General features: G+C 45.6%; 1 long non-coding RNA gene across 1 annotated transcript; it reads right to left on the bottom strand.

Annotated features, from left to right (window-relative positions):
• Nucleotides 1-1,100: 1,100 nt before the first annotated feature.
• On the bottom strand, nt 1,101-9,341 carry LOC102403940. Its single transcript, XR_006548642.2, has 3 exons — nt 7,839-9,341; nt 5,418-6,477; nt 1,101-3,372 (listed from the first exon to the last, which is right to left on the bottom strand). It is a non-coding gene; the product is annotated as an uncharacterized LOC102403940 (long non-coding RNA).
• Nucleotides 9,342-13,122: the final 3,781 nt, after the last annotated feature.

Here is a 13,122-nt window from a genome sequence, read left to right as displayed (position 1 = left end):
GCGGGGGCGGGGGAGAGGGGCTCCAGAATCTCCAAACGGGCATGTGGCCCCATTCACAAGCCCAGTGTTCTGGAAGAGATGCTGATGTAAATGTGTGACCCCCCGGGACAGACAAGCTCCAAACTCTTCCCTTCTCTCGTCTCCCAGAAACCCACAGGAGGAAGCATCTGGGGTTTCCTGGCTTGAAATTCTAGGACTCAGTGGGAGTTAGTGACACGTCCCCAATGAGGCTGCTCCAACCAGGGAGAAGGAGGGAAGATGGGAGGCTTATGAGACCCAGGCCGAGGGGTGACCCAGAGCTGGGCTCTAAACTGGACCTACTGGTTTCCATTAGAGCCCTCTTTCTGAGCAAGGAGTCTGGCAGGCAGCTGAGTCCTGGGACTAGAGCCCGTTTATTGGGAGGCCACTGACCCACACCACACATGTAGCAAGACCACTTCCCAGTCCCAACCAGGACAGCCTGGCTTTTGAAGATGCCTGCAGGCACCATCGGGATCCAGGCCTCAATGTCAGGCCAACCTTGCCCCTGAGCTACAGAGTGTGGTATGCTTTAGTTCCCTTCATGCCCCACCCAGTGGAAATAAACTGGCTTTCTGGAAGAGCATCCAGACAGTTCCTAGGCAGGCGCAAAAGAAACGCACTTTTGATGCAGAGGGATTCAAACACTCATGCCATCACTGAAGACTGCTATGATCTGGGCATTACTGCAGGACACTTGGATGGAAATACGGTCCTGCTAAGAATGAACACTGATGAGATACTTGGCGACTCTGTCAGTTCAGTTCAGTTCAGTCGCTCAGTCGTGTCCGACTCTTTGTGACCCCATCGACTGCAGCACGCCAGGCCTCCCTGTCCATCACCAACTCCCAGAGTCCACCCAAACCCATGTCCATTGAGTCTGTGATGCCATCCAACCATCTCATCCTCTGCCGTCTGCTTCTCCTCCTGATCTCAATCTTTCCCAGCATTAGGGCCTTTTCAAGTGAGTCAGTTCTTCGCATCAGGTGGCCAAAGGATTGGACTTTCAGCTTCAGCATCAGTCCTTCCAGTGAATACTCAGAACTGACCTGCTTTAGGACGGACTGGTTGGATCTCCTTGCAGTCCAAGGGACTCTCAAGAGTCTTCTCTAACACCACGGTTCAAAAGCATCAATTCTTCTGCGCTCAGCTTTCTTTATAGTCCAACTCTCACATCCATACATGACTCCATATATACATGCCCACTGCACATGCATGACCATTTCAGCATTACTTCCCAATAAAATGCTAGCAGAGCAAAAACTCACCACATACACTACAAAAGTCAGTCTAGAAACAGGAATAGTACAATCTGCCTTCCTCTTCATTCATTCTCTATAAACAATTCACCACGAAGGAAGAGTATAAGACACTCACCATATCATTATTCTTTTTCACTTACCTTTCAGATTCATTTAGTTTTCATCCATTCATATGGAAGGATGGATCTAAAGCTCAATTATAAACTTTGTTTTTCAGAATTTCAGTTTTTACAATTCAAGCTTGTTTTCATTTCTATACTATAAATGGTTTCATTGAAGAACCGAAATCATTCAGCACAACAGATGCCTAACTCTCTAGTATGGTGGATTATATTTTAAGATGCTCTATCTTAAAAACAATAGGTTAACTGCAACTTTTTTAATTCATTGCTTTGTTTTGTGGTTTGTCCATCTCATTGCTACTTTTGCCCCCAAAAGCATGTTGTTCTAAGAAATCTCTAGATAAATCCGTCTTTGTTCTTTTCAGGAACGAAAAAGAGCTACCACACACACTTAAGCATTCTAAAATGTATTTCGGGAGGTCAAATTCATTCTCGGCTATGATTATTTTTTTACAAGGGAACACATTTTCCTTCACTGTTTTAACTGGTATAGCAGTAAGTAATAGAAAATGGTATAGAGAGAATTTTTTTTCCTTAAAAAGATTTGGTTAATTGACTTTGAATAAAATAGTTTACTTCAATCAAGTGATAAACACCCATGAATAAAATCTACATGGAAGAAAGGCAAATGAAATCAACAAAGCCTAAGACAAATTGCAATCTAATGCATTTTAAACCGTTTCTCCTATACTGAGTAGGTTGGGCGAGAAAATAGGATGTGATGGGAAGAAATTGAGCTGGAAATGGATCTGGGAAAATGAGGCCTCAGTCCCCAGCTGTTAGGACCTCACTGTGTGTATTTCTGTGATTAAGGAAGTGGCTTAGATGACTTGGTTCTGACACAGAAGTCTTCACTTACCTCCTTCCGACCTTGATTCAAGGGTTTCCCTCACGGATGAAGGGACACTGATTCCCCATGTCTATGTCACATGAGTTACTCCTTCATGTCCAGTAACGAGACACACGGCTCACTTTTCACAAATCATGTGCTTAACGTGTGTCTTTACCAAAGAATACACATTCCATAAGGGAGGAAATGACCATTCACTCCTTTTCTCCCTCCAGGGATGACCCCAATGTTTGGCACACAGTAGACACTTAACAAATATTCATTGTAAGACGGATACATGAATTAACAAACACCAACTCTGTTAAAAAGCCCTTCCTTTTTCACACTGAGGAAACAATTTACGTAACGTTTCCCAGATAATCAACCACATGCTTTTAAATCCCTTTGTGAACCAGGAAGGAGGTGGGCCATCTATGAACCAAGAAGGAGGTGGGCTCTCACCAGACACAGAATCCACTGTCACCTCGATCTGGAACTTAGAGCTTCCACAGCTGTGAGAAAGAAAGAGTTGTCTGTGGTTTATAAGCCACTCAGACTGTAGTATTCTATTGTAACAGCCTGAAGGAACTAAGAGAAGACCCTGGTACCACAGCTGGTAAAAGAATCCACCTGGTAATGCAGGAGACCCCGGTTCCATCCCTGGGTCGGGAAGATCCCCTGGAGCAGGGCGTGGCAACCCACTCCAGTATTCTTGCCTGGAGAATCCCATGGACAGAGGAGCCTGGCAGGTTACAGTCCAGGGGGTCGCTAGACTCAGACACAACTTAGTGACTAAATCACCATCACTATCATTCAGAATAGTGCTTGCATATACCTTTTAAACTGATGCAAAACACAGTGTATAACCTTTGAAAGTGTACAGTGTTATGGAGCTTATGAACAAAATGAAAACACTGATAGAAGATCATTCACTCTTACCTTGGTCATTGTGCTAAGTTGCTTCAGTTGTGTCTGAGTCTTTGCGATCCCACCGACTGTATAGCCTGCCAGGCTCCTCTGTCCTCAGAGTTCTCCAGGCAAGAATACTGGAGTGGGTTGCCAGGACCTCCTCACCTTGGTCATTAATCAAACGTTGTTCCAAGTTGTTCTTACTAACAACATTCTGTAAGTTCAACATGAACTGGAAAAAATAAATAAATATATATATATATATATATATATATATATATATATATATATAAACTGCTAGGCAGTTATTTACAATTACCTTCCTGGAGAGTAATTTAAAAAGTCAAATGGCAATTTATCCCCAGCTTTTAAAAGAACAGGAATAATCAGTTTTCAACGGCCATCTCAGCCTTCCTAAGGACTGAACTGATGCAGGTCTTTGAGGCTTTCATTTGATTTTCGGGAAAATCATATTCAGAGGTCAGAATTTTAACCATCACCGTTTGAAAGCTCCTTTAACTCACTTCTAGAATTCACTTCTGTAATTGAAGTGAGAAGACGGGACAGGCTAAACCACACTCCATGCCACCGCTCATCACTGCGTTCAGTACAAGTGACGTGGCCTGGAGTCTGAGAGCGCAGCCTGTAACAAGGGACCCAGAATCATAAAGATCTGACCTCGGCCGATGCCAGTTACAGACATGGGGCCTTCTGATCTTTCAGCAAGGTGCTGGAGGCTGCCTTGCAATCGTCACTGGCCTTCCGCTTTGTCTATTTTAATATTATATATTTATATAGATGAGATCATATGTCATCGTGTATATAACATGCATGTGATTATATATATAAATGTTATACATAAACAAAAAAAGTCAAAGTGTTAGCTGCTCAGCTGTGTCCAACTCTTTGCGACCCCATGGACTGTAGCTCTCTGCCCATGGGATTCTCCAGGCAAGAAGACTGAAGTCGGTTGCCATTCCCTTCTCCAGGGGCTCTTCCAGACCCAGGGATCAAAATACATATGTAAATAAAATCCCAGAAATGATATGTATACATACGTGTGCGTCTGTATGTGTATATGTGTGTGTGCTTGTATGTATAAACTACATACAGGATTTTGTTTGTAACCCACTTTTATAGGCAGCTTTTTGTGTCTAACATTATTCACATAAGAATATAAGCACTGTCCAAGTCTTGCTTCCTGCATACTTGGTCCTTGCTTGTAATCTTTTGGAGAAACAAGCAAAACCACATCGGAACGTAATCAGGGCATTTAGAGTCCCTGGAATGCCCAGAAACTTCCCAGCAGCTTACTGCCAGAGGCTCAGAGAGAAGTCTGCCATGGAACACATACCTATGAGTCTAGTGTTGGTTTCATTAGTAACTGAAACTATTCGGGACATTTGACACAAATATATAAAGTAATACAGTATTACTATGAGTATTTACTTAAGCCCGTAGCTAATCTTAGGAGACTTATCTTGCAAGGTGGCAAAAGAATTCAAGATACGATAATGTTTGTGAACCTGTGTTGAGTTATGTAATAGGACTGCTGACTTTCAGACACCTGGGAAAATAACATTTTTAAATGAAACCATTAAAATAATGTATCCTTAGGTCTCCATACTACGGCACGGCCACATGTGGACCATATTGAAGTTGCTAAGATCAGATGTTGTTTCTGAATATTCTGCTAAAGGAGAAAAATTCGGCTTATTTTGTGAAACCAGGGGGTCTAGAAGGAGAGTTGTATGTTATCTGATAAAAGGGAATCCTCTAGATTCCGATGCAGAGAAGGTTTAGGCTCGTTCACTGCTCAGCAAGTGAACCACGCATCAATACGTGGGAGCAATGTTACAAAATAGGGCTTCCCGGGTGGCCTTAGTGGCAAAGAACCTGCCTGCCAATGCTGGAGACATAAGAGACGCAGTTCGATCCCTGGGTCGGGCAGATCCCCTGGAGGAGGGCATGGCAACCCACTCCAGTCTTCTTGCCTGGAGAATCCCATGGACAGAGGAGCCTGGTGGGCTACAGTCCATGGGGCACACAGAGTCAGACGTGCTTGACCATGTTAAAAAATGATGTTATTCAGTCATTTTCATTTCAAAGATCTGAGATCCCTGGAACTTTATGCCGTCACGATATGTAAACCAAATCCCCAGCGAATGGATGTAAAAGGAACACAGGGACCCTTTCAAGTCGCCGTAGACGGGAGCTATGACTACCAGGCTTTGAAGTGTCCCCAGGACACAAATTTGCAAAGCTCTCCAAGCTCACCGCTCTCTGCCACACTCTGGTTCATGCAAGAATCCTGAGGAACTTTCAGACACATTGCAAATACCGACTACACGTTGAGTATGCGAAGCACGTAAGAGGCCGTAACTGCAAGCAGATAAATATTATCTTCACACAGGGTACGGAGGCCACTGCTACTCACGCCAGGTGCACGGACTTGCAAGACCGTCCACAGATTCCTTCACTGACTGGAGCCACGCCCTTCTGGATCCCCTCTTTCCCTTGTGGAAGGAATTATGACACAGTTCTACAGCAGCACCGAGTCCCGTCACCAGACCCGGAGCAAAGCTCCTTAGAACGGACATGTCAAATAACCCGTTGGGGTGAAATATCCTGTAGATGTCAATTAGGTCTAACTGGTCCATTACATCGTCTAAAGTTTGTGTTTCCTTGCTAATCTGGGGGACACATGTATACACCCGTGGCTGATTCATGCTAATGTATGGCAAAAAAAAACCACCACAACATCATAAAGTAATTAGCCTCTGATTAAAACGTAACCATTTGGATCATTGGTTGGGTCTAAGTCAAGCCGTACTCTGGGGACACACGTGTATCCAGAAACAAAGAATGGGGGACCGACCTACCCATCCACGTGCTCACACAGTGCTTGTGAAATGAACAGATGTGCAGGACTTGAGCTTTCTTACTTTCCTTGCAAAAGGAGCCCCCTGCAAACAAACTACTTAACCTCCAGGAAGAAAACAATGATAATGTGTCCGCGTGTGTCCTGGGCAAGCTCTGTCTTCAGCGGGCACTGGGGCCTGTGAAGGAGAAAGCCTTAGGGTCTTGGCACCTAAGCAGGAAGGATGGGGCCTCCTGCTACCAAAGATGACCAAAATAGCAAGCTGGAAATGCACAGGCCACAGACCTGAGTGCATCATCGCAGGACTCCGGGGCTCGGAGCAAGGGGTTAGAGTGCCAATACCTCACTTTACTGCAGGTTAAGTCTGTTTGGCTGTGTGGAGCTGACTGCTTCAGCTGGCATTCCTCTATCAAAGTAGCTGGGACTTCCCAGGTGGTCCAGTGGTCAAGAATCTGCCTGCCAACACAGGAGATGTAGGTTTGTTTCCTGATAGAGCAAGTAAGCCCGTGTGCCGCAACGAAGATCCAACACGCCCAGAGTAATTAATTTTGTTAAATTTGTTTACAAAGTTGCAATTAAAAAACAGAATATTTTTTATTAACTTATTTATTTTAATTGGAGGCTAATTACTTTACAGTATTGTGGTGTTTTTGACATACATTGACATGAATCAGTGATGAGTTTATATGTGTCCCCCCGTACCAAACCCCCTGCCCACCTCCTTCCCCACCCCATCCCTCTGGGTTGTCCCAGAGCACCAGCTTTGAGTGTCCTGTCTCATGCATCGAATCCAGACTGGTCATCTATTTCACATATGGTAAATGATGTACATGTTTCAATGCTATTCTCTCAAATCATTCCACCACCCTCTGCTTCGCCCACAGAGTCCAAAAGTCTGTTCTTTATATCTGTGTCTCTTTTTGCAGTCTTGCATATAGGGTCACCGTTACCATCTTTCTAAATTCCATATATATGTGTTAATATACTGTATTGGTGTTTTTCTTTCTGACTTACTTTACTCTGTATATAATAGGCTCCAGTCTCATCTACCTCATTTGAATGGGCTCAAATACGTTCTTTTTCATAGCCGAGTAATATTCCATTGTGTATATGTACCACAACTTTCTTATCCATTCGTCTGCCGATGGACATCTAGGTTGCTTCCATGTCCTGGCTATTATAAACAGTGCTGCGATGAACATTGGGGTACACGTGTCTCTTTCAATTCTGGTTTCCTCAGTGTGTTTCCATTCGTCTGCTGATGGACATCTAGCTTGCTTCCATGTCCTAGCTATTATAAACAGTGCTGCGATGATACTGTAAAGATCTGGCAAACGTCACCCTTGCCAGCATGTCTCTGTCCCCAGGATTTCACAAAGTCACAAACGGGAAGGAATCCTCCACTCAAGGGAGTGACGATTCTCCTCTCACTTTTAATTTCAGACCCTGGGTCTACAGCTCTCAGATGGGAAACCTTCCTGTCGCGGGAGAAGGGCCATCCACCTTCGTTGGCACAATGTGGGGTTGCGGTGGGGGGCTACCCTTGCTTCTGGTCCCATCAGAACAACTTCATCACAGGACTACCGTTTGCTCAGCTATTCCTTCACAACCATCCATTCGTACAAGGACCATCTGCCAAAGACCTGCCTTGGGCAAAAACGTGACTTCTGACTTCCATTTCCTACACTGGAGTCTGTAAGTGTTAACACAGTGCTGAACAGAAGAGACACGTCCCTGTGTTTGCAGAATCATGGCCTGTTGTTCACAAGTCCCCACTCCCCCAGTGCCGGCCACAAGCAGACCTTCCCCAGACGCACCTGCAGGTTTTCCTGAGAGTGAAGAGCTGGGTTGTCCAGCCTTACATGAGTGTGCACAGTCCAGGCGTCCTTACAACCCAAGACGTCCTTCTCTGGTCTTCAACTTTGCAAACTGCTGTTTGCACCTTGACACACGCAGCTGGGCCAAGATGATCCATATCTGCAGTCACCCCTGTGTCTTTTAGATTCACACTGAGAAAGGTGGTTGAGTTTTAAACTGGTGTTCCCTTGGGCAGGAGATCTGAGAGACGCGGGTTCGATCCCTGGGTCGGGAAGATCCCCTGGAGGAGGAAATGGCAATCCACTCCAGTATTCTTGCCTGGAGAATCTTTTTTAAAGATTTCTTAAAAAAAAAAAAAAAATTCTCAATTTTTTTTCTTCCTGAAAAAAAAAAAAAAAAAATGAAACCCTTGCAGAGAGACCCAGCTGACACTGGACAAATCCCAGCAACGTCCCGGGCCAGACTAAACGCTCTCTCTCCTGAACCTCCCTGCCTCCAGGACCGAGCAAGGATTCACACGACAGCTTCACAGAATAGGTGTGTGGTTCCAGAGAGCATGGACTTGGAAATTCCTGCGTGGCCTCAGGGGATGGGGGGCAGAGGGGAACAAAGCAGGATGGGGTGGGGCCTGAAAGAGGGTGCTGCTAATGTGCGGTGGGGCCTCTGTGGGCCTGGGGGGTGGCGTGAGTGCAGAGGACGTGGCGGGGGGTGTCCCTGGAGGCCAGGAAGGCTGCTCCAGGGAACTGAGTGGGTCGCTGGGATGGTCCATCCACGGCCAAGAGCAGCAGGTGGGGAGAGAGGCCGCCAGGCTTCACCAACCCCCGAGAGGCCTGCAGGTTAGATTCTGATCTATTTCTCAATCTGTTTCTCAACCCCTCTCCCCAGGGTTGGGGAGAAGCCTTGGGGCTCTTATGGAGGCGTGTGCATCTCTGCTGGAGAAACTGGGGAGGCCGTGAGCATGACTCTCAAAGAGATCAAAGCATCACCATGGGGGTATTGGGCCTGTGTGCTCTACCACCCGTGGGGGTTCCAGAAGCCCCCCGGTTCCTTCCACCTGCTTGTGTCCCAGGGTACTCCTCTCTCCCCACCTCCTGTCGTATTTGACCTGAATCCAGGGTACCAGTCAGCTCCCACTTTCTAACCATCTCAAAGGAATCTTGAGCCACGACTCTCAGACCCAGAGCCACGGCCTTCTGACAGTTCCTGTCCTGTATGGGCATCTCTGACCCTCGTGAAATCAGGATAAAAAAAGACTGTCAGCTTGACAGTGATATAGGCTTAACCCAGGAGAAAAACCATGGTGACAAGCTGTGAACACACAACAGGATATTCACTGATGCTGTTTCCTCACTGTTCACCTGGCATTGTGTGAGTGTACTCAGACACTTCAGTCGTGTCTGACCCTCTGTGACCCCATGGACTGTAGCCCACCAGGCTCCTCTGTCCATGGCATTCTCCAGGCTAGAATACTGGAGTGGGGTGCCATGCCCTCCTCCAGGGCATCTTCCCAACCCAGGGATCGAACCCACGTCTCTTAGATCTCCTGCATTGGCAGGCAGGTTCTTTACCACTAATGCCACCTGGGAAGCCCATCTGGCATTATTTAAGAAAAGAATTTCGGAGCTTTCTGTAATTAACCTTGTTTTATCTTTCCACCCAAGGGAACACCAGCTGAAACTCAATTGAGCTGTGTTGAACTCCCAAACAGAGAATCCCTCTCTCAAAGCCTGACCACTTGTAGTGGAGAGGTTAGAGCAAACCCAGTGGCGTGATGGCATTTCTGTGACTGGCAAGTGGAAAATGAGATGGCAGTTCAACTTACCTTCCCCAAATGTGTATATGTGAACACTTGTGCACACACACACACACACACCCCAATGTACTGATAAAGACTGACAATGAGACGAGGTGGCCCTCTTCTGCAGGAGCTGACAAGGTTCAGGCTAAATTTTCATTTATCAAAAGCTCCACTTAAGGACTTTCCTGGTGGTCCACTGGTTAAGACTTGACGCTCACAACGCAGGGGTCCCAGGTTTGATCCCTGGTCAGGGAAGTAGATCCCGAGGGCCACCGTTGAGAGTTCACATGTCACAACAGAGAGCCTTCACTAAGATGCAGCCACATTAAAGGAAAAAAATAAAAGCTCCAGTTAGCATAGAAGCAGAAAACAGATCTCTCTGCAACTCTATTTTACCACATTTTTTTTTCCCCAGAAAACACCACCACCCTTGGTATGAGAGGGAAATGTAAGCATTCTGCTTTAAATTTCCTAGGAGAATACATGCAGAAGTTTCACTAAATTCTCTCAGCTATTGCTATAGATGCCCTGCATCTAGGAAAAGTCTGATTTCAAAACTAACCAAGTGCCTGTCCCCAGAGTCCCAGGGGTGAGGTCCTGTCCTGGCCTCTCCAGGAAAGACATCTGCACTCTGACGAGTGTCTGGATCCACTCGTGTCTCTGCAAGAGAACCTCACTCCGTTCTTTTTCATGGCTGCGTAATATTCCATGGTCCATGAGTACCACATCTTCCTTATCCATTCATCTGTCAGTGGACATCTAGGTCTGTTCCATGTCCTGGATATTATAAACAGTGCTGCAATGAACTCTGCGGTACATGTGTTTTTTTTTTTTAAATTATACTTTTCTCAGGGTATATGCCTACTCTGTTAAGGCACATATGTGAAGGTTCAGATGAACATCTCTGCAAGCTAGAAATAGAGACACGGACATAGACAACATACAGGGACACTAAGGTCAGGAAGGGAGTGTGGGATGAATTGGAAGATGGGGACTGATGCACACATACTTTTGATACCATGTAGAATACAGATAGCTAAGGAGAACCTGCTTTATAGCACAGGGAACTCTACTCAGTGCTGTCTGGTGACCTAAATGGGAATGAAGTCCAAAAAAGAGGGGAGCTGTACACATATGTATATAGTGGGCTTCCCTGGTAGCTCAGTTGGTAAAGAATCTGCCTGCAATGCAGGAGACCCCAGTTCGATTCCTGGGTCAGGAAGATCCCCTGGAGAAGGGATAGGCTACCCACTCTAGTCTTCTTAGGCTTCCCTGGTAGCTCAGCTGGTAAAGAATCCACCTACAGTGCGGGAGACCTGGATTTGATCCCTGGGTTGGGAAGATCCCCTTGGAGAAGGGATAGGCTACCCACTGCAGTATTCTGCCCTGGAGAATTTCATGGGCTGTATAGTCACCCTGCTTATTTAACTTCTATGCAGAGTACATCATGAGAAACACTGGACTGGAAGAAACACAAGCTGGAATCAAGATTGCCGGGAGAAATATCAATAACCTCAGATATGCAGATAACACCACCCTTATGGCGGAAAGTGAAGAGGAACTCAAAAGCCTCTTGATGAAAGTGAAAGTGGAGAGTGAAAAAGTTGGCTTAAAGCTCAACATTCAGAAAACAAAGATCATGGCATCCAGTCCCATCATTTCCTGGGAAATAGATGCTGAAACAGTGGAAACAGTGTCAGACTTTATTTTTCTGGGCTCCAAAATCACTGCAGATGGTGACTGCAGCCATGAAATTAAAAGACGCTTACTCCTTGGAAGGAAACTTAAGACCAACCTAGATAGCATATTCAAAAGCAGAGACATTACTTTGCCAACAAAGGTCCGTCTAGTCAAGGCTATGGTTTTTCCTGTGGTCACGTATGGATGTGAGAGTTGGACTGTGAAGAAGGCTGAGCACCGAAGAATTGATGCTTTTGAACTGTGCTGTTGGAGAAGACTCTTGAGAGTCCCTTGGACTGCAAGGAGATCCAACCAGTCCATTCTGAAGGAGATCAGCCCTGGGATTTCTTTGGAAGGAATGATGCTAAAGCTGAAATTCCAGTACTTTGGCCACCTCATGCAAAGAGTTGACTCATTGGAAAAGACTCTGATGCTGGGAGGGATTGGGGGCAGGAGGAGAAGGGGACGACAGAGGATGAAATGGCTGGATGGCATCACTGACTCGATGGACGTGAGTCTGGGTGAACTCTGGGAGCTGGTGATGGACAGGGAGGCCTGGCGTGCTGCGATTCATGGGGTCGCAAAGAGTCGGACACGACTGAACTGAACTGAACTGATAGTCCACAGGGTCGCAGAGAGTTGGACACGACTGAGCGACTTTCACTTTCACTAATATACATGTGTGTATATATATATAGATGATTCACTTTGCTGTACAGCAGAAACTGACACAACACCATAAAGCAACGATACTCCAACAAAAATTAATAATTTTTTAAAAAGAGACGGCACAGTACAACAAGTGTCAGAACTCAGGGTGGTCAAGCTGAGGCCTTCTCTACTAGGAGTACATTTAAAAACTGTATCAACTCCATGCATGCTAATGGGTGTGGGTATGTGGGGCAGAAGCTGAAATAAAAACTATGTGAAACAGAGCTTTTAACTTGCAAATTTTGAGGCAGAATCCTGGCCCATACGAGTGTGAAACCAAATTATTTGCAATCTTGGATGTAAAACCATCCAGTACAGTCTAGACCTGTTCTATTTACTTACTTTCTTTTTTTTCTTGCTGCAGAAGTGTTTTTCACCCCTCCTTCTTTTCTTTCCCTTAAAAGAAACTAACTGGGCTGGCAAGTTCATCAAAGCAATTTACTGAGAATGCACTTTGACAGACCACATTAAGAATGTTGACTTGTGAAACAAAGGGCTGTTTTATCATGCACATAAATTACATGCTTCAAAAAAAAAAAAGAAGGTTCAGAATTCTTTAGTGATACTCTAGTCAGTGCAGAAAGGAGTTTTGCCCTTCTTATTTTTTGTTTCAGTACTTCAAAAGCTTTGCCCAGGAACCCATGGCTCACAAAACTCACAACAGAAAAGACTGCATTGTACATGATGGTTTACTATTTGCATCAGTTAAAAATAAATTTAAGTCAACCTATACTGAGCTTCCCTGGTGGCTCATTGGTAAAGAATGCGCCTGCAATGCAGGAGGTGTGGGTTCCATCACTGAGCCTGGAAGATCCCCTGGAGAAGGGTATGGCAACCCACTCGAGTATTCCTGCCTGGAGAATTCCATGGGGAGAGGAGCTTGGTGAGCTACAGTCCATGGGGTCGCAGGTTTGGACATGATTGCGCACTCATGTACGCACAAAGTTTATCTATTAAGTATCAACCACAAGGCAAAGACTGTCAATTCAGTTCAGTTCAGTCACTCAGTTGTGTCTGACTCTTTGTGACCCCATGGACTGCACCCTGTCCATCACCAACTCCCAGAGCTTACTCAAATTCATGTCCATTGAGTT

The sequence above is a fragment of the Bubalus bubalis genome, chromosome X (assembly GCF_019923935.1).
Source record: "Bubalus bubalis isolate 160015118507 breed Murrah chromosome X, NDDB_SH_1, whole genome shotgun sequence".
In the NCBI taxonomy this organism is placed as follows: domain Eukaryota; kingdom Metazoa; phylum Chordata; class Mammalia; order Artiodactyla; family Bovidae; genus Bubalus; species Bubalus bubalis.
Note: the sequence above shows the minus strand (reverse complement) of the source record. Positions and strands in the feature narration are given on the sequence as shown.